We start from the raw sequence: 19794 nt of genomic DNA, 5'->3' as shown, positions 1-19794 counted from the left end.
ATACTTGAATTTGCAAATACAAACATTATAGTGTGTGGAGATCTTAATATCGCAATGGATCCAATTTTAGATACTTTTAATTACAATAGGAATAATAACCCAAGAGCTAGAAAAAAATTAATTGAAACTATGGATGAATTGGATCTGGTAGATTACTACAGAGTTATAAATCCTTCCAAAAGAGCATACACATGGCACAAAAAGAACCCAGTTAAACATGGTAGGCTTGATTATATACTAATATCAAATAACCTCTCAAATCTTGTCACGGATATCTCAATTAAAGCGGGTTACAAATCAGATCACTCGTCAGTTGTCTTAGAATTAAAATTTAATGATTTCGTTAGGGGACCCGGTCTGTGGAAATTCAATTGTTCTCTTCTAACCGACAGAGAGTTTGTTGACAAAGTAAAACTAACCATTAAAAGAATAAAAAATCAATATGCCAATATCTTGTATAAAGTATCCATAATTGATTGTATTCCAGAAGAAGACCTGCAATTATCCATATCCGATAGCCTATTTTTGGAAGTACTACTAATGGAAATAAGGGGGGTAACTATATCACATGCTAGTGCTAAGAAAAAAGATAAGAATAAGAAGGAAAAGGAACTTATTGATGAGATACAAAAACTTAAAGATGACAATGACGCAGGAAATTTAGTACATAATGGCATCTTGGAAGAAAAAATACAATCACTAGAAACATTAAGGAAAGAGAAACTACGGGGAAGCATGATAAGATCACGCGCACAATGGGTTGACGAGGGGGAGAAACCGACGCAATATTTTTGTGGTTTAGAGTCCAGAAACTTTCTGAATAAAACTATTCAGGTGCTAGATATAGATGGAAAAGGAACAGTCTACGAACAGTCAGAAATCCTTAAGGAGGTGAAGCTTTTCTATGAAAATTTGTATTCAAGCAAAGAAAATGAAATAGATGACGTAGACCTCAGTAATGTACTAGAACCGTATTCCTTTAATAAATTGGACAATGTTACTGCTCACGAATTAGATCAAGAATTTACATTAACTGAAATCCTAAGTGTTATTAAATCAATGAAGAATAACAAGTCCCCAGGAAGTGATGGCTTTTCAGCCGAGTTCTACAAATTTTTTTGGAATGATCTCAAGTACTTTATCAGAAGAGCTATAAATGATATTTTTTTAAAAAAAATGTTGCCTATCTCACAAAGACTCGGAATCATTGTATGTCTCCCAAAAGGAGAAAAATCAAGAAAAGACATGAAAAACTGGAGGCCGATTACACTCCTGAATGTATTTTATAAGATTATTTCTGGATGTATCTGTGGACGAATAAAACGCACTCTGAATTCTCTCATACCTCCATCGCAGTCGGGTTTTCATACCCGGTAGATACTTGGGTGATAACATACGAGCAATATATGATCTGATGGACTATACTGAGAATAGACAGATTCCTGGCCTTCTAATGTTGATTGACTTCGAAAAAGCTTTTGATTCCTTAGCTTGGTCCTTCATCTATAAAGCTCTTAACATCTTCGGCTTTGGCAGAAATCTAATAACATGGGTAAACATACTAAACACTAACATTACAGCATCCGTTCTACAATGTGGTTTCCTGTCGAAACCGTTTTCTATCCAAAGAGGTTGTCGACAAGGTGACCCAGTAGCCCCTTATTTATTTATATTGAGTGCTGAAATGCTGTCAATACTGATAAAGAGCAACACATCTATAAAAGGAATAACAATTAATGGAATCGAGAATAAGATTTTACAATATGCAGATGACACTTCACTTACATTAGATGGATCGAAAGAATCTTTATTCAATTCCCTGGAAACCCTTGAATACTTTGCAAAATTATCTGGACTACACATCAATGCCTCAAAAACTAAAGTAATATGGATAGGTTCCAAAAAATATAGTAAAGATGTGTACCATCATTCCAGATGGAAACTTTATTGGGGGGTACAAATATTTGAGCTGTTAGGCATAACTTTTTCAGTAGAGTTAAGTGACATGATTGATCTGAATTATCAAAAGCAAATGACAAAAGTACAAAGTCAGATTAAACAATGGAAAAAACGCATCCTTAGCCCAATAGGTAAAACCACGATTGTAAAATCGTTATTAATTTCCAAACTTACCCATCTATTTATCTCCCTACCCAACCCAAACAACGGATTTATTAAATCGCTTGAGACTGAGTTTTATAATTTTGTATGGGGGTCAAAATGTGATAGAATTAAAAGGGACGTAGCCTCTCAAAATCACAACGCTGGTGGCCTTAAAATGATTGACATAAAATGTTTTATTACATCATTAAAATGTTCTTGGTTGAAAAGACTAATTTCTAGGAAACAGATTTGGACTAATATATTAGAATCCATATTAGGAAAAAAGTTAATCCAGAACCTGCTCGACTTTGGTGATGATTATGTCAGGAAGTTAGCAGAACGTATCCAAAACAAATTTTGGCAGGATACTCTGATAGCTTGGGCTTACTTTATGAAAGTCCAAATGTTAAGGGAATGGGCAAGTGACCCAGGCGCAATACCTCTTTGGTATAATACTGAAATTAAGATTAACAACGCTTCGGTGTTTATCCCTTCCTGGTACAAACAAGGAATAAAAGTTCTTGGAGATATGTTGGACAATCAGGGAAATTTAATGAAAAAGAATGTGCTTGAACAAAAATTCAATTTGAGAGTCCAAACTATGCAGTTTAATAGCATGTACAGTGCAGTTAAGGTTTTTCTAAGACAATTTGATAAGGAAAAGGTGGCTATTACAGTCACCCCTTACTACCCGTTTCATTTCAAGGGGCTTATGCTAAATGAAAAAGGAAACAGATATGTATATAATGTCCTAAATAAGAAAAATATTATTCCCACTGGTGTCTGTACATGGAACCAAAAACTATTCAATAACGGGGACGCTCGCTTAAAAACGGAAGAAATTTTTGAGACTTGTTTTGGAACTTCTCGAGATACAACGTTACAATGGCTTCAGTTTAGAATAATACATAGGATACTCCCTTTGGGTGCTTATTTGAAAAAGATTGGCATTCAGGATAATGACATATGTGGCTTTTGTAAAAGAGACCGTGAAGATCTCCTTCATGTGTTTATACAGTGTAATAGTGTGCGTCCTCTTTGGAATAAGTTTCAAGACCATATACTCGAAAAAACTAATGTCAATTTGGATCTCGATGACTATAAAATCTTGTTTGGAATAAAATGCACAACGGAAAGTAAAATTTTTAATTTACTTATTATGTTTGGAAAACTATATATTTACAAGTGCCTGAAACAAAAAAAGACCCCAAGCTTTCAAGGTCTTTTGGGTTACATAAAATTTATGTATCATGTTGAAAAAAATATTGCTTTGCGTCATGGATCTTGCACATATGACAACTTTGTTAAACAATGGGCACAATGGTTACCACTTTTTGTTGAAGGGGAATAGCAGTAGCATCCCTTTCTTTATCTTTTGGGTTTAAGTTTTCTATTATATTTTATTTAATTTTGTTTTGTTAATCAGCAGGCACTTAGAGATGAAGTTACTATATTTGAGTGAAATGGACAGACAACTAATTAGTCTATTTTTGTAAACACAACTGTGTAATGCAAGGATAATATACATATTAGCAGTGACCAAGTATGAGTGTTGTGCGTACGTGGGTATGTGTGCGTGTATGAAAGGAACATATATATATATACTCTATTTGTGTTTATTTATTTACTTATTATTATTTTTTTTTCCATAATAAAAAAAAAAAAAAAAAAAAAAAAAAAAAAAAAAAAAAATTTGAGAAAATCATTTTTCGGTTATTTACCATAAGATTGAGAGAAGTCTTTTGTGGTGTAAATAATCAAAAATTTAAGTACAGAAAAATCTTTTGGATTGTTAGTAAAATGTTTGAAAGCATTGTTTCAAGCAATTTAATCTCTTTTTGGTTTTTCCCCTAGAGGGTTTCATCATGTCTGCATCTGAACATTTTTTTTCATGTTTAGAAAAATTACAAAGAACCTCATATAAATGTATCCTTTGTTAATCACTAATCTCCAGCATTGCTTTGTCTGAATACTTTCTTTGTGTCTTAATATCTCTAAATAGTCACACAACATGACAACCATTTAGCGAAAAACTACATGTAATCATCCTTCCTTGATGAACAGCATAATTAATTTTAAAAGGAAATAGCATAGCGCTCCATCCCCCCCAGCCTCAAGATAAAATGATATAAATACTCTTAACATAATAATTCACTGGAGTAATTAATAAAATTCTGTGAGAAGTTTTAAGCCTTAGATATTTAGACTGTTGAATGGTTTTAAGCTTGTTGTGGTTGAATGCCAGTGAAAAGTATTTTGTTGTATTGATTTCCGTCTTTTTTTTTTTTTTTTTCAAATAATGGGCAGTGTTGACCCATCCTTATACCAGAGGATTGGCACATGGACCTTCTCTTTAACCCCTTTGTGATTGGTAATATACCGAGTTGTGGAGGAAAGAGAAATTAATCTGCTGAGATCACCAGTCTTGAGTGGACATTGTTTTGATTTGACATGATTTTGATTACTTTGAATTACAGCCTGTGGGAGTTGGTGTTATTGTGTACTGTAGAATGTAATGACTTCATAGAGTCTCTTTTATAAGTTTTTGTACCAAGGTATCCGTTGAAAAATAATGCTATCATTATAATCACTTTCAGCAGATGAATTACGCCCCTGAGTATGGAGGTTTTTTTTTTTTTTTTTTTTTTTGGGGGGGGGGGGGGAGGGGAGATATTAATACTGATGAACTGGCATTCACTAGTCAGAGGTTCTTGATGATAGCCCTGCCATTTCCAGGAATCATGAAGCAGTTCTGCATCATTTGACTCTAATTTGTAACTAGGAGTGATATTACTGTTGAGGTTCAGGGAATGGTGTTGGCTGTATGATATTTGATGAGAAGTTGACCTGCTGGAGATAAACACAGACCTACTTCACATTGGGGGAGGGGGAGAGCTATGAACCGCCCTTTTGGCTAGGTAAGGTCTATTCTGAATCAAATTTTGATCTGTTTTATATGCCATTTCTCAAGTTGGTCATCTATGAAGATAAAGCATTTTTAAGGGCCCCTTCCCATTTGAAATTGCTGACTATAACTGTGTTATTCTATTTCGTTTCTATACAAATGAGGTCATACGAGATTCCCGTTTTATGCGAGAGCATATGCGCACTTGCGCATATCTTCTGCACTTCCGGTTTCTTGTCGAGCGAGCACAGCACGTGAGGCCAAAGAGCGGCACAAAACTCAATGAATACTATGGCTGATAAGGTCGGAAATAGACCAATAGTTACAAAATGCCGCAGGGCCACAAAAATCTTCCGACGGGAAGTCAAAAGAAGTGGTGACGCATCACATTTTCTAACACGGAATCAAACATTGACGCAGAATAACGTTATTGAGAGAAATGAAAATGGCGCGTCAACGAGTACCGATAATGCCACGAATGTCGTGGGGAAATCAGTGCAGCATTAGAATAAATAACTGGCTCACTGAAGAATATGCAACGTGATATTTAGAAGCAAATGGAGGATTTTAAAAACAAAATCAGGTATGAATATCCTTCTCATGTTTATTAAGAAGAGTAAATGTTGACGACACGTCTGTGTTTACTAGTAGTGAAGAGTAAATCTCTGACGACACGTCTGTGTTTACTAGTAGTAGAAAATATCTGACGACACGTCAGTGTTTACTAGTAGTGAAGAGCAAATCTCTGACGACACGTCTGTGTTTACTAGTAGTGAAGAGTAAATCTCTGATGACACATCATTATTTACTAGTAGTGAAGTGTGGAATTCAGATCATCTGGTTGATATGGCAGACGCTGCCCATGAAGATGATACATGTAAGATAAATGATAACAATGAAATAAAATTAGAGGAAGAATATTACCAGAAAAATGATGAAAAATTGTCTCCCTCTAACTGTGAAGGTTTGAAACCAATAATAATAAATGAGGGAAAATGGCCTAGCATCTGTCATGATGCTGAATCATAAGATTGAAGGTTTCACAGAGTGAAAAATTATTTAAAAGGGTGATTCCCCCTTGACACTTGAAATAAACAAACTCTTTAGTAAATGAGATTCATATACTAAAGAATCTGGAAGAAGATTTTGAAGAATTTTTTTATGATGCTATGAATGCAATTTGAGCATTTAGTTGCACAAACTTTAAACTTTGTTCAAGAAGGGAAGAAGTTTTAAGACCTCACATAGATAAACTATACATATACATTTATGTGAAAATTCCATCCCAGGTACCAATAGGTTTGGTGGGGATGAAATAGTAAAAAGAATCAGTTACATGAAAATATAATGAATTATCAAGTGTCTAAGACACTGGTCCATCATAATCTGGGACTCCCAGAGGAATCAGAGTTATCATGTGAGCTAGAGGAAGATATTTCCTTAGAGCAATGGATGTGCAAAAGAATTGGCACTAATAAAGGTCATATTAGGACCTTTTCACAGGCAATAGGATACAAAAAATTCAGCATCATTGGATGTAGAAGTGTTGAAGGAAAATTTTAAGTATGTCTTCAACATAACATTGCTAGTCGAATATTCCAGTGGGAATTGTCAACTTCTGATGCTTGGGTGTTACAGACTGTTATAAGTCTAAGATTGAAGTTTATGGATGATTACATCCAAAACAAACAACACCATTGGAAGAAATAAGATTCAAAGAATCTGAAGAAAATTTTATTGATACAGAAGTTTCAACATGTTTACATAAGTTGTCATTGTTGAAATACATAATCAAGAGGACAAATTTGTCAATACAATATATATATACTAGGCCTAAAAGATGGCATGCATAGATTCAGAAATGCATATCATATGCCAAGAAATTACAGAGCATCAGAAATTTCTCAGATTTGAGTGGAGAAATAAATCGTACATTCTGCCCTTAAATGTGGCTATTCAGATGTTCTGGAGCTTTTAAAACTTATGAAAGGCATCATGTACAACATTAAAAAGGAAAGGAATATTATGATATCATATGTAGATGATATTTATATACAAGATAGTTCAGAAAATGAATGTATTTGGGCAGTGAAAGAAACTGTCAAGGTTTTTCAAAACTTGTGGGGTTTTGATCCATGAAGAAAAGTCTGTATTATAATTTATCCCAACTCAAGAAATTCTATTTTGGGATTTGAAAATAAATTCTGAAAACATGACTGTGCAACTTGCCAACAAAAAGAAAGAAGTTCATAAAGAAAAGATTGATGTTTTTATAACAAGAGATGACGCATCTATTAGAGACACGGCAAAAACATTAGAAAAACATCAATGTCATGTTTGCATGAGTCCGATATGGACAGTTGCATTATAGGAACTAGAGAGAGGAAAAATTAAAGCATTAAAAGAAAATAAAGATGATTATGAAGCTGTAATGGATTTTACAGATAAAGGAAGTAGACCTAGAATGGCGGTCTAGAAATATTTTTATATGCAACATGTAAAATTAATCATGGCAATGCACAGATTGAAATTCAATCGAGTGCTACTCCTTTAGCAGGGTTAGATGAATGTAGAAATATGAGAATTGGTGGATTCTTTACTGAAGAATTGTATTCTGTCATGATAATTTCAATGCATTTGAATTGCTTGTTATAAAATGGCGTTACATGCCTTAATTCAATATATCGAAGGAAAGATATGATAATACTACTGCAGTTGCATATATTACACATGAGGTTTTGAAATCCTCATGATCAATTTGTGATAAAATAGTATCACAAATATAGGAAAAAATTATTACATTGAAAATGACATATGGCTTACTGCTAATTATTTGCCTGGAATATAAAATGTAAAGGCATATAAGGAATCAAGAAATGTGAATATTACAACTGAATGGTCACTAAATATTGTGTGTTTAAAAAGTGACAGATATATTAGCTATGCCACACATAAATTTTGATCAAGATCAAATAGAAAATGAGGAATATTTGTTGCTTGGAAACCAGAACCTGGTACTGAATACAACAATGTTTTTGATATCTTAGGAGAATGTATTCCTCCTTTTCAGTCTGATGCCCAGAATAATCAAGAAGATTCGGGAAAGATCAGGCAGATGCTTAAGTTATGATACCTTTATGGTCGACAAAAGCATGGCTCAATCAATTTAAATGAAATATTCACTAGAAGATATTCCTATTCTTTTACTGCCAGCAACAACAGCATTAACATCTTTTCTCACCAGAAAGGGGTGACACACCCAATAGGAGACTATATGAAATTTTTGGCATGCAGATGCTTAAGTTATGATACCTTTATGGTCGACGCAAGCATGGCTCAATCAATTTAAATGAAATATTCACTAGAAGATATTCCTATTTTTTTACTGCCAGCAACAACAGCATTAACATCTTTTCTCACCAGAAAGGGGTGACACACCCAATAGGAGACTATATGAAATTTTTGGCATGCAAAGTATCAGGAAAACTAAGTCAGATAGAATTACAGAGAAAAGCTACTGAAATCATATTTAAAGCATATAAATATCTGCAAAAAACCACTATTCAGTCTATATTAAAAAGTGGAGAATGTTTTCAAATAAAGAGAAGGTCATTTGAATAGACCAACTACAGCAATGTGCTAGACTTTTAAGTACATCTCTATGAAGATGGCTCAAATAACAGTGCTATAGACACTGCTAGATATGCATCATCAACAACTATTGTTGCTTCGACAGTTGGGAGACATCCTTAGATTATATGGTTCTTGAAAGGAGTTTTTAACACTGACCCAGTGCACCCAGATATCAAAAAGTTTGACATGTATCAATTGATTAACATTACTTAAGAAAACTGTCACCAGTAAGACAGTTATCATTGAAATATTTTTTCAATGAAGTTTATCATCCTCAGGTCTCTTACATCTGCACAAAAAAAAAAAAAAAAAAAAAAAGATTTTGTGCATTTTTTGAAGTTAAGAGAGTTAGAACTTCACAAATACTGTTTTATTTAAAATCATAGAAACTTTGAAACAGTTCAAGACCAGGTGTTGGTACAACAACATTTACATTTTTATGGTACCCCCTAAATAGGGGATTGCATACATTGATATGTGTTAAAGAATATTTGAAAAGAACAAAACCATTAATAAATGGACAAAACCATTAATAAATGGCAAAGTAGAAAAAAAAAAAAAAATTATTAGTTTTTGAAAGCCTTTTTTCATCCGTTTCAAGAGATACAATATCAAGATGGATTCGGATGTTGATGCACCAAGCATGTGTATAAGAATCATTTAAGGCTCGTTCAACCCAAGCTGCAGCAGTGTCAGCAGCAGAAAGAGCATAATTTCCCGTATATGATATTTTAAAAGCAGCTTGATGATTTTCAAGCAAAGCTTGCTAAGTACTACAATAAACCTGTTGAAGGGAAAGAATTTTCTAAAGCAGTTTGAATAATTGGAAAAGTTATGTAGTACTATATTTTGAGCTAAACTTGCTCTCGTGACCAGCAAGCTTCGAACTGTGAAGATATGCGCAAGTGCGCATATGCTCTCGCATAAAACGGGAATCTCGTATGACCTCATTTGTATAGAAACGAAATAGAATTAAAAAATTAAATGAGATTTATTGAAATTTAATTGAAATTCTATGAAGTTTCTAATACAAATGAGAGGTCATACGCCCACCCACCTCCCCTATTCCACAGCAAAAAAGGGGGAGGGGGGGGGGAGTGCCTGGTTTACATAGAAACATGTAAAACCACATTTATGGGTTGATATTTATAATGAACCTAAGATAACTATGTTATCATGTAAAAAATCATAACCATATTTATGGGTTGATTTTTATAATACACCTTAGATAATTTTTATATTATCTGAGAAACAAGGAATTTATATTCCTTTTGTTGTAAAGTGGTATTATAATTGCAACAAATTTCTGAGTTTGCAATGCTGGTCACTCGAGATAGTGACTATCGTGCGCATGTGCTCTCGCAAAAACGGAAATCTCGTATGACCTCTCATTTGTATTAGAAACTTCATAGAATTTCAATTAAATTTCAATAAATCTCATTTAATTTTTTAATTAACCTTAAAATGTTGCTTGTTTCATTTGTTTGCCGTTTTGGTTGTACTTTTGCATCCTCTCCCTATAGGGAATGTCCAGTCATTAAGCAGAAGTAGACAACAGAAGCAGGGATTTTGTGAAGACTGATATGAGAAGCTCTTCCCATTAACCCTCTCAGTCCTTGTCTCTTTACTTCACAATCTTCTACTTGATTCAATTGGCATAATAGTATACATGGCTGGGATTGATACAACACACATTAATGCTAGCAAGTATTGATGGGCACTTTAGATGAGATGATTTCACAGAACAAATCTTATTTCCAGGTTAGGATCACATATACTGTTATCTGATTGCAACTAGGCATGAAAAAAAGAAGTGGCATTGAAAGTCAGCGAAATAACAACAAGGTTATAGTAGAGATAAGTAAGAGTTAGAGACAAGTATGACAGGAATCTTGTAGAATGAAACAGGTGGATGTTTATACACACATTCACACATGCATGCACGCACGCACGCACACCTCATGCAACAAAGTGGCTCCATGTATATTTGGAAAGGCATGTAGACAAAAGAGAGTCTCGCCAGTCTTACTATATAGAGATTTTTTTTATCTTTGAAAGTTGCAGACAAAAACAGTTTTTAGTCTTCTTTCAATGAGCAGTTTTGGTCTTTTAATGTTTAATTGATGATGTCATATGGATTAACATATCATTATTAATGCAGATGATGGCAGTTTCCATCCTTGTCTTCCTGTTAGTGATTCCTATCGGATTCAGACTGGCAAAGTTTAATATGGAGGTCTTTCACAACACTTTTATTCTGTTTTCTGTATCCAGTGTTTAGAAACCTGAGCTCAGTGGGTCTTATTTTGTGGATATTTTTTTAAGTTTCACTTTAATTAATTAATTTCTTTGTATGATTTCATCATCTTGGTTATGATTTTAATATATAAAAATAATAATTTATTATTATTCTGTTAACTCCTTGAGAATGTTTTGCTGCAAACTAATTGATTTGCATAAGTTTTGATGCAAATGTTTCATTTTGTCTTAATTCATGTTGAATTTGGTGCCAAGAAAGCATGGTTGTCAACTGGAAAATTTTCACAGAAGTTTTTCAGATTGACATTAAAATATGACACTGTCAACTTAGATGCTTCACAAAGCTGTCTTCTTTTACAAATTAGCTCTTTCACGAGACATTTTTTAAACTGTGCAAATCCTCCTGGGTGTTCTATTATTACTAAGTGTGAAAAATTCCAAATGTCAAACATTATGATTCCTGTTGTGCTTTTTAGTGAAACGTGACAGAAGATGTTATCTTGTTAAATTCTTCTGATTTTGTTGTGTGACTTGCCTCCTTTTATTAACTAATATTTATTCTCTCTGCATGAATTTACTACTGCTTTTCAAAAACCAGCCACAGTTATATAGTTTGCAGTACTGCATGCCTAGTTTTGAAATAGGTTAAGAATATGTTAAGAGACAAGATAATACCTACATTAAGCCTGACTCCCCGCTCTGTCCTCTCCGTCCCACTGGACACTTGATTATCAGGTCACTTTATCCTTTGTTTACTACTGACCTGATGGGTAAAAACTACGTGTATTGTGAGATAATCCTTCAGACATGTTTGTATATGGCTTCCTCTCCTCGGTATTGCGCTGGCTTGAAATCCACCCAATGTGACTAACTGTAGTCTAGAGCTGCCATGTTCATTGATCTCAGTGCGTGTGTCCCAGTGTGGCCACGTGAGCTGTCTGCCTGCCACTGTCTGTTTACTGCTCAGTTTTCCCCACGGCTTTCCTCCCCGTGCAGGTATCCCAGGTATCCCAGTCCCAGGTGACAGTTTCCTTGAGGTTTCTTTACAGTTACAATGGTGGTCAGATGACTTACCTCTGAGATCTGTAATTGAAAACAACTTCTTGTCATCAATCACAATTGGTGATGTCTATCTTGAAGACATAGATTTCATGGTTATCAGCACACATCACTGAGCGTTTGATCTTTGCTGTGATTGAAGAAAAGGACAGCCATTATACAGTTCAGCTTCTTGTTGTGTTAGCTAAATGTCTGGAAGAAAAAGTACCTTCGATCATTCTGGAAAAAAAACATAAGTTTTGTGGAATTTTCATTTGGAATTGGCATTTTTTTTCTTTTATGTCATAATGAAGAATGAAGAGCTCAGTGGCATTCCATTGCAGATTAATTCATTCTTCATTCAAGTGTCATTTAAAAGTCACAATTTTCACCAAAACGTGTAATCTAGGCTAGTTCCCCACACTCCACAAATGTACTTTCACTTTATTGCTTGCTCTTCACTTATTTTCCATTTAGAATTCTATTTGCTATTTATAATTCTTTCCAGATAGTAAGGCCACTCTAATTTCTTGATATTCCAATCTGTTCCATGTTGATCTCAGTGAACAATTCAGTTTATTGTTCTACAGTTTATTGCTGCTTTCTAAGAATGCCAGTCCGTGCCGTGACTGGGATTCAAAGGTCTACGTCGCTGGTACAATAGATTTAACAATTTACAAGAAAATACATTTCTGCTTGATGATATTGAGGGACCTATTTACAATTTTTCTTCCTTTTCTGATAACAGTGGTGTCCTAAATGTGATTAAGTTTACTGCGCAGTGTTTTGCTTCTAGTTACCATTTCATTTTCTTGTCAAGGCAATGGATCCCTCTTTACATTATTCAAATTGTTCCATGCAGTGGATTAACTGAGGTCTTTTAACACCTGTTTGTACTTTGGTGGGATTTTTTATCTTAATTATGCAAATGAATGGAGCTGGCAAATATCCTGGTACTTATATGTCATAGTGGTAATTTATTTTGCCCAATGTTTTTTTTACAGAACTCTCTGAAAAATAACTTTACATGCTCTGTTAAAAATTTTTTATACATTTTACTGTAAACAATCTAAGTATTCAAATATTTTTGTTACTTAAAAAAATAATTTTTATCAAAAATTTTCAAAGAAAATATCTTCATTTCAAACTTACCAATGTTATAAAACAGAATAACAAGAAATTGATGTGTTGATGTCTTGTGAATGCCTGCAACTGTATTTCTGCTGAGAATGGCTACAACTGTTTTTCTGGTGCTAAATGTAGAAGTTTTTAAGGTGAAGTGACCCTCTAACCACTGGTGATCTATGGCCATTATGGTGCCACTGAATAGGTGAGGATTAGGCCAGTAGGTAGAAAACAACACTCTAGGATCTGAATGCCTTCACTGAAAGCTCCATCACAACCCTAGCTTTAGAATGTGGCTCTGTTATTACCTGGTGCCCAGAGCAAGGTGTTCACATAATCTCACTTGATTTTTATTTAAATTGGGGGTCATCTGCGTGAGGTATTAAACATACATTGTGAAGCCCCATTTTATAGCATGTTTTGTCACAGTGAGACGTTATCTCTTTATCTCATTATTGGCAAAGCAATTTGTCTTTTGCTATAGATCAATAGTGTAACATTTTCAGTCTATTTAACTTTATCACCAAACTATTTATAAAACTAGGAAAATAGAACTGGCATATTTAACATTGGAACAATATGTGGGACTTTACTAAAGAACAAAGCAAAACATTTTCGCTTCACATTTTTGTTGTAAACAAAAAATGTGAAGCTATGATTGTGGTTGTTGTGACATGTCACAATCTGAAGCACAACCATACTGGTGAAGAAAGCTGCCACTTTCTCATGTCTGGGAGGCTGTCATATATTTTAAAGTAACCTTTGTGCTACATTTTGAAGTATAATGATTGGTTTATTTTGTGCAGTTTAAAAAAAAAGGGCAACTGCTTATGAGATCTTTCCTTAAGTGGATGACACCAAAACTATATATGGTCAGAATGTGGAAATTCTGCTTGGATGTCCAACATCTTTATTTATTTTTGTAACAAGTTAAAAGAGACTAAGCTTCCTATTAAATTAATTGTCACATTCTCCAAACACATTCAAACACAAGACTCCAGTGTTTTGCTAAAACTGCTTAATTTGCTAAAACTCAGAATTAGGATGAAATAAAAGTAGTCACCAGTGTTTTCAGATGACACTCATTTTAGGTATGGCATTATTGCATCTGTCACCTGTGTCTCAGTAATCAGACTTACCTCAGGAATTAGACAGCTCGATTGCAGTCTTTCTCACTTTGGAATGCCATTGTTGTCTCTTAGTTAACTGTTTACTGGTTTATTATACTGAACTTTAAAGTCTGGCTATGGAAACTGTTGTCCACTGGTTTATTATACTGAACTTTAAAGCCTGGCTATGGATACTGTTGTTCACTGGTTTATTATACTGAACTTTAAAGTCTGGCTATGGATACTGTTGTTCACTGGTTTATTATACTGAACTTTAAAATCTGGCTATGGATACTGTTGTCCACTGGTTTAATATACTGAACTTTAAAGCCTGGCTATGGATACTGTTGTCCACTGGTTTAATATACTGAACTTTAAAGCCTGGCTATGGATACTGTTGTTCCCTGGTTTAATATCCTGAACTTTAAAGTCTGGCTATGGATACTGTTGTCCACTGGTTTAATATCCTGAACTTTAAAATCTGGCTGTGGATACTGCTGTCCACTGGTTTAATATCATGAACTTTAAAGTCTGGCTATGGTTACTGTTGTCCACTGGTTTATTATACTGAACTTTAAAGTCTGGCTATGGATACTGTTGTCCACTGGTTTAATATCCTGAACTTTAAAGTCTGGCTATGGATACTGTTGTTCACTGGTTTAATATCCTGAACTTTAAAGTCTGGCTATGGATGCTGCTGTCCACTGGTTTAATATCCTGAACTTTAAAGTCCGGCTATGGATACTGTTGTTCCCTGGTTTAATATCCTGAACTTTAAAGTCTGGCTATGGATACTGTTGTCCACTGGTTTAATATCATGAACTTTAAAGTCTGGCTATGGATACTGTTGTCCACTGGTTTATTATACTGAACTTTAAAGTCTGGCTATGGATACTGTTGTCCACTGGTTTAATATACTGAACTTAAAAGTCTGGCTATGGATACTGTTGTGCACTGGTTTATTATACTGAACTTTAAAGTCTGGCTATGGATACTGTTGTCCACTGGTTTATTATACTGAACTTTAAAGTCTGGCTATGGATACTGTTGTCCACTGGTTTAATATACTGAACTTAAAAGTCTGGCTATGGATACTTTTGTCCACTGGTTTATTATACTGAACTTCTACCAGTTTAATAGTCTGGCTATGGATACTGTTGTCCACTGGTTTAATATACTGAACTTAAAAGTCTGGCTATGGATACTTTTGTCCACTGGTTTATTATACTGAACTTCTACCAGTTTAATAGTCTGGCTATGGATACTGTTGTCCACCGGTTTAATAGTCTGGCTATGAATACTGTTGTCCACCGGTTTAATATATTGAACCTTCAAGTCAGAGATTATCACTTGTTAGGTCCAATTAGAACAGGAAGATATTTTGGATACTTCTGGTGTTCATGGTTCAGGCCTTGTAGGTTTTATTTTAAAACAATGAAGATAATTATACATTCTTCATTATCTTAAGCATGCTAATTGTGTGGATAATGTCTGGCATTCGAGATCTATCACTGAATGCTGCTGCCTTGCCAAAACTGTAATGATATTAATTACTTTTGTCTGTAAACATTCCCAATGGTGTAAACGTTAACGGAAAACCTTATCAGTTATAGTTATGATGCTTAATTTCCTGGCCATTTGATAGATTATACATCATATACATAGTATTTCTTTAATAGTACAGTAAAAGCTATTAAGCATGGAAAGTGATACTCCATCATCTCCTCTGTGTTGTTTTTTAATAAGCAGACTTGTAGTCAACGTGAGAAATATCTTTAACCCTGTGCAGGTGAACCTGTTTTAGATTAGAGTGCACAATATCTTACCTTACTTATTATGGTGGTGGTTTTGTAATTCCAAGTATTGAGGAGGCGAGAGCCACTGTATATTTAGGAGTCTGGAGGCTCAGATTGCAGGCAAAACAAGTTTGCTCTGTCGTGCGTCAAAATCAACAATTTGTTCTTCAAATTCCCTTTTCAAAATGTTCATGCAGTCTTCAAAAATTATGACTTATTTTAGTGTATTACAAACAGCAGAACACCAGTGTTTGCATGTTATCCTGAATATTTGTAGAATTCAAAATGATAGCTTGCCGGAGTCAGCCTTCCTAATCCTATTGTTTGACAAGATGTTTATATCCAGGTGACTGCACCTTTAACTGTGTGTTGAAAGCACAACTGTGTGTTTAGCACTAACTTAAACTGAAAGTAGTCTTAGTTTATGTCACTAGTCATCTAGGTTAGGTGACATGAAAACATAACAAAAGATGCAGGGGCTGATTGAGACTATCTTCTGGGTCTTCCGGAAGATGGTCAGATTGTAAAGTTTACATTGACGGGTATCTATTTTTTTTCTCTTGGAAGACCATCAAAAATGGAAGATGGATCAACAAAGATAACTTGGAATACTATCAGAAAAAAATTCTCTGTATCCGCTCCTGAGATGCTGTGTTGGTTCCCAACATGGAATTGAGGAATAGTCATTTGGTGTCATCTCTGACTCTGTAATCGGTTTTAATGAGTTCAAGTATGAACTGGTCAGTTGATGACATCTCTGACTACATAATCGGTTTAAATGAGTTCAGGTTTGAATTGGTCAGTTGGTGACATTCTGACTCTGTAATCGGTTTTAATGAGTCCAGGTATGAACTGGTCAGTTGATGACATCTCTGACTACATAATGGGTTTAAATGAGTTCAGGTGTGAATTGGCCAGTTGTTGACATTCTGACACTGCAATCGGTTTTAATGAGTTCAGGTGTGAACTGGTAAGTAAGTGTCATCTCTAACACTGTAATCGGTTAAAATGAGTTCAGGTGTGAACTGGTCAGGACACCTGTCTGTGCCAGAGTTCAGTGGCAGGTGCTGATTACCCTTCCCTTAGAGAAGATCTTGGTGCAAAGGTAAATAACATTTGGAAATGGAAATGTGAGAATTAAAAGTTTAAACCCTGCATAAGTAAATAGAACTTACCCAGGGCCCAAAATGCTGCACAGGCTGGGCTGGGGCTTTAAATAAGTAATGCCGCCCCATGTTCTCTGACAACCATCTTGGTAAAAAAACATGACTGCTTTATCCAGTCTGGGACACTTGATAATATTCCATGTTGTTATTCATATGCAAACAATGACAGTATCAGAGGTTGTTCTTCTGGGGTTTGTAGACTAAGATCACTTTCATAGATAGACACGTTTTACTACCCACATGTAGGGAAGCCCCAGATCACATTGTACGCCATGGTTGCCATGGGGATTACACTGTTACTCACATGCAAATGAGGTGAATTAGAAATAAGAAATTAGAAATAAGATCCTTAGTTTTGAAGGAAGGGTAATAATAACATTTAATTTGCAATATAGCTTTAGTAGATGTAAAATCAGGATATTTACAAAAAAAATGTTATGTCATAACTCCTTTATTTAGCTAAAGCTGTCTCTGTGTTTTTCATTTCTAATGCCAGCTTATTTATCTATTTTTTATTATTATTTCTGGTGGATGTGGTATGCAATGCTAACTCAATTTGAAAATGTTACTGTAATTGGGGTAATTAGTTGTCTTCACCTCCTGTATCAATTTTCCCTTATGGAAGTGTGTGGTTATTGTGTGGTCCCTAAGGTCCCAGATTATAAAACTTGTCTTTTGTAACATAAAGTGAGAACTAGTGTAGGGCTTAAGTCTCACCTGAGTTTTTTATTTACTTAACCTAGTGCTTGGGCAAATTACTACCTACGTTAATACATTTATTTCTTTCATAAAGGCAAAAAATGCAAAAAATACAATGTGTCTTTGCACACTAATTGATAAGTTTAACACAAATTGATAGCATTTTTTAATAATTCTGCAGAATTTAGTTTTGTAATGAATGTAATACTGTTGAGACTTGGAGATAAAATGTCTTCTTAGGAATAAGCAAAGAATGTAGATTAGAACACATTCGTTAAAAAATTTATTATAGTTACCAGCGGCTGACGTCATACTTCCCAAGTGGGGATTCATTTATTGCTTTTCTTTTAAAAAAATTTCCCTTTCCTCGAATCAATTTCTCCAAAACAGAATTTTAATTTTGGAGAAATTCAGCTTTAATGAAACTTAGATAATGACAGTAGTATAGACCTATCATAAAAATAAGGCTTACTCTGCTACATGTATTTATATTATTGAGATCTTTCTTAGTGCATCTCAGTAAATCTACTTTAATTATCATCACTACTGAGATATTGATACACCAATATTTTCAGGTTGTTTTTTCACAGATTTGAAATCCATCTTTAATCAAAGGAATCAAATGGATATCAGTTAGCTAATTTGCTGTTAAATAGAATCTGATACTTTCTGCAATAATATGTTGTTTTATTTTTTTTACTTCCTTCTGTTTTATAACAAGTCAATGATGCGACAGTACCAGTTTTTGTAGACACTTTGGCCACATTTAGAACAGCAGACTAACTAGTCTGAGGGTCAAATATGGCCAACCCACTGGAATACTTCCCCACGGGGAATCTATTTAGTGTATATTAGCAGATTAGACAGCAAGCTTTTTACTCGGTCGCAATATTTGGCCCACGGACTAGTTAGTCCACTGTTCTAAATGCAGCCTTTGGTACAAGATAGCCAGGAAGATATTTCACTTTTGTCATTTTCAAATGTCTGTTTTTTTTTTTTTTTTTCTACAGCACATAAAAAGTTTCCTGTGTCATCACATATCAAGTGTAAAAAAAGTAGAGATTCAGCCAATTCTTGTTTAAAAAGTTTTTTAAAAAATATTGACTAAGTTTCATGAGTCAAGCTAGTGATAGGTGAGTGTGTTTTCACTTCTGTCATGTTTCTTATTTATCAGCTGTGCTCTTGGCGAAATTTGGGAGGTAACACTTTTAATATAAGTTTCTGTCTTCAAATATGCCGTATTTGCCATGCAAGCCCTACCATATTTTTTAAAACAATTTGTTGATAATGATGTAGAATTCACAACTGAATATTTATAGTATAATTACCTCTTTGATGAAGTATTTCTCAGCATCTTGTTTTGTACTTAGGTATTGCAGTGCTAAAAGAGATGGATCTTGCCATCATATTTCATCTGGTCGTGATATTTTATCTGCATGGCCATAATATTTTATCTGGGGATTTCATTTCTGCATGCTGTACGCCTGAGAATGGTCAACTGATTCCAAGTAATTGACTGATGATTGTGTGATTATTCAAACACTTAATTTGTATCAGGAAGAGATTTAGCATCGCTATCATGTCAGATGATGAAGCACACGCAGCTATGGTAAAGTTAGGCCTAAAGCTGGCTTGTACATTATGTCAGCTAATGGCCTTTACTAGCGATTTGCCTTTATAGACTACCATAACATGCTGGCAAGGTAGCACTTCACTCCAGGTAACCCATTTCTACCAATTTACTTCATGGCCTATTTACACCCGCTAACATTGTTACTACACATGGTTATGTTTTTTTATCACAGATATCTTCCCAGGCAAGTTTCATTGACGGTTTTAATAGGGAATCAACAAAGTTGGATGTACAAGATGAAAAACAACCCCAAATCAACTGCGCCCTTACCAGCATATTATTGTATTTGTGCACTGCAAGCTCTCTACATTGAATACAGCAAAGCAGT

General features: G+C 34.5%; 2 protein-coding genes across 5 annotated transcripts in view; one reads left to right on the top strand and one right to left on the bottom strand.

Annotated features, from left to right (window-relative positions):
• LOC106168711 (ubiquitin carboxyl-terminal hydrolase MINDY-1) overlaps positions 1-19794 on the top strand; it is a 58417-nt gene that overhangs the window by 29551 nt on the left and 9072 nt on the right. The window lies entirely within an intron of this gene.
• Positions 1-19794, bottom strand: part of LOC106168712 (uncharacterized) — a 40561-nt gene that overhangs the window by 19963 nt on the left and 804 nt on the right. Inside the window, exons 1-2 of one of the 2 annotated variants that reach the window (XM_087015279.1) lie at positions 14203-14498; positions 11580-11983 (exon numbers count right to left, since the gene is read on the bottom strand). The gene's annotated coding sequence lies outside the window, so the exon portion shown is untranslated. Of the gene's footprint in view, positions 1-11579; positions 11984-14202; positions 14499-19794 lie in introns of those variants that run through there. The other variant, XM_087015274.1, reaches the window with a different exon arrangement.

Source organism: Lingula anatina, chromosome 1, assembly GCF_051362555.1.
Source record: "Lingula anatina isolate TDL-2025a chromosome 1, LinAna3.0, whole genome shotgun sequence".
NCBI lineage: Eukaryota > Metazoa > Brachiopoda > Lingulata > Lingulida > Lingulidae > Lingula > Lingula anatina.
Note: the sequence above shows the minus strand (reverse complement) of the source record. Positions and strands in the feature narration are given on the sequence as shown.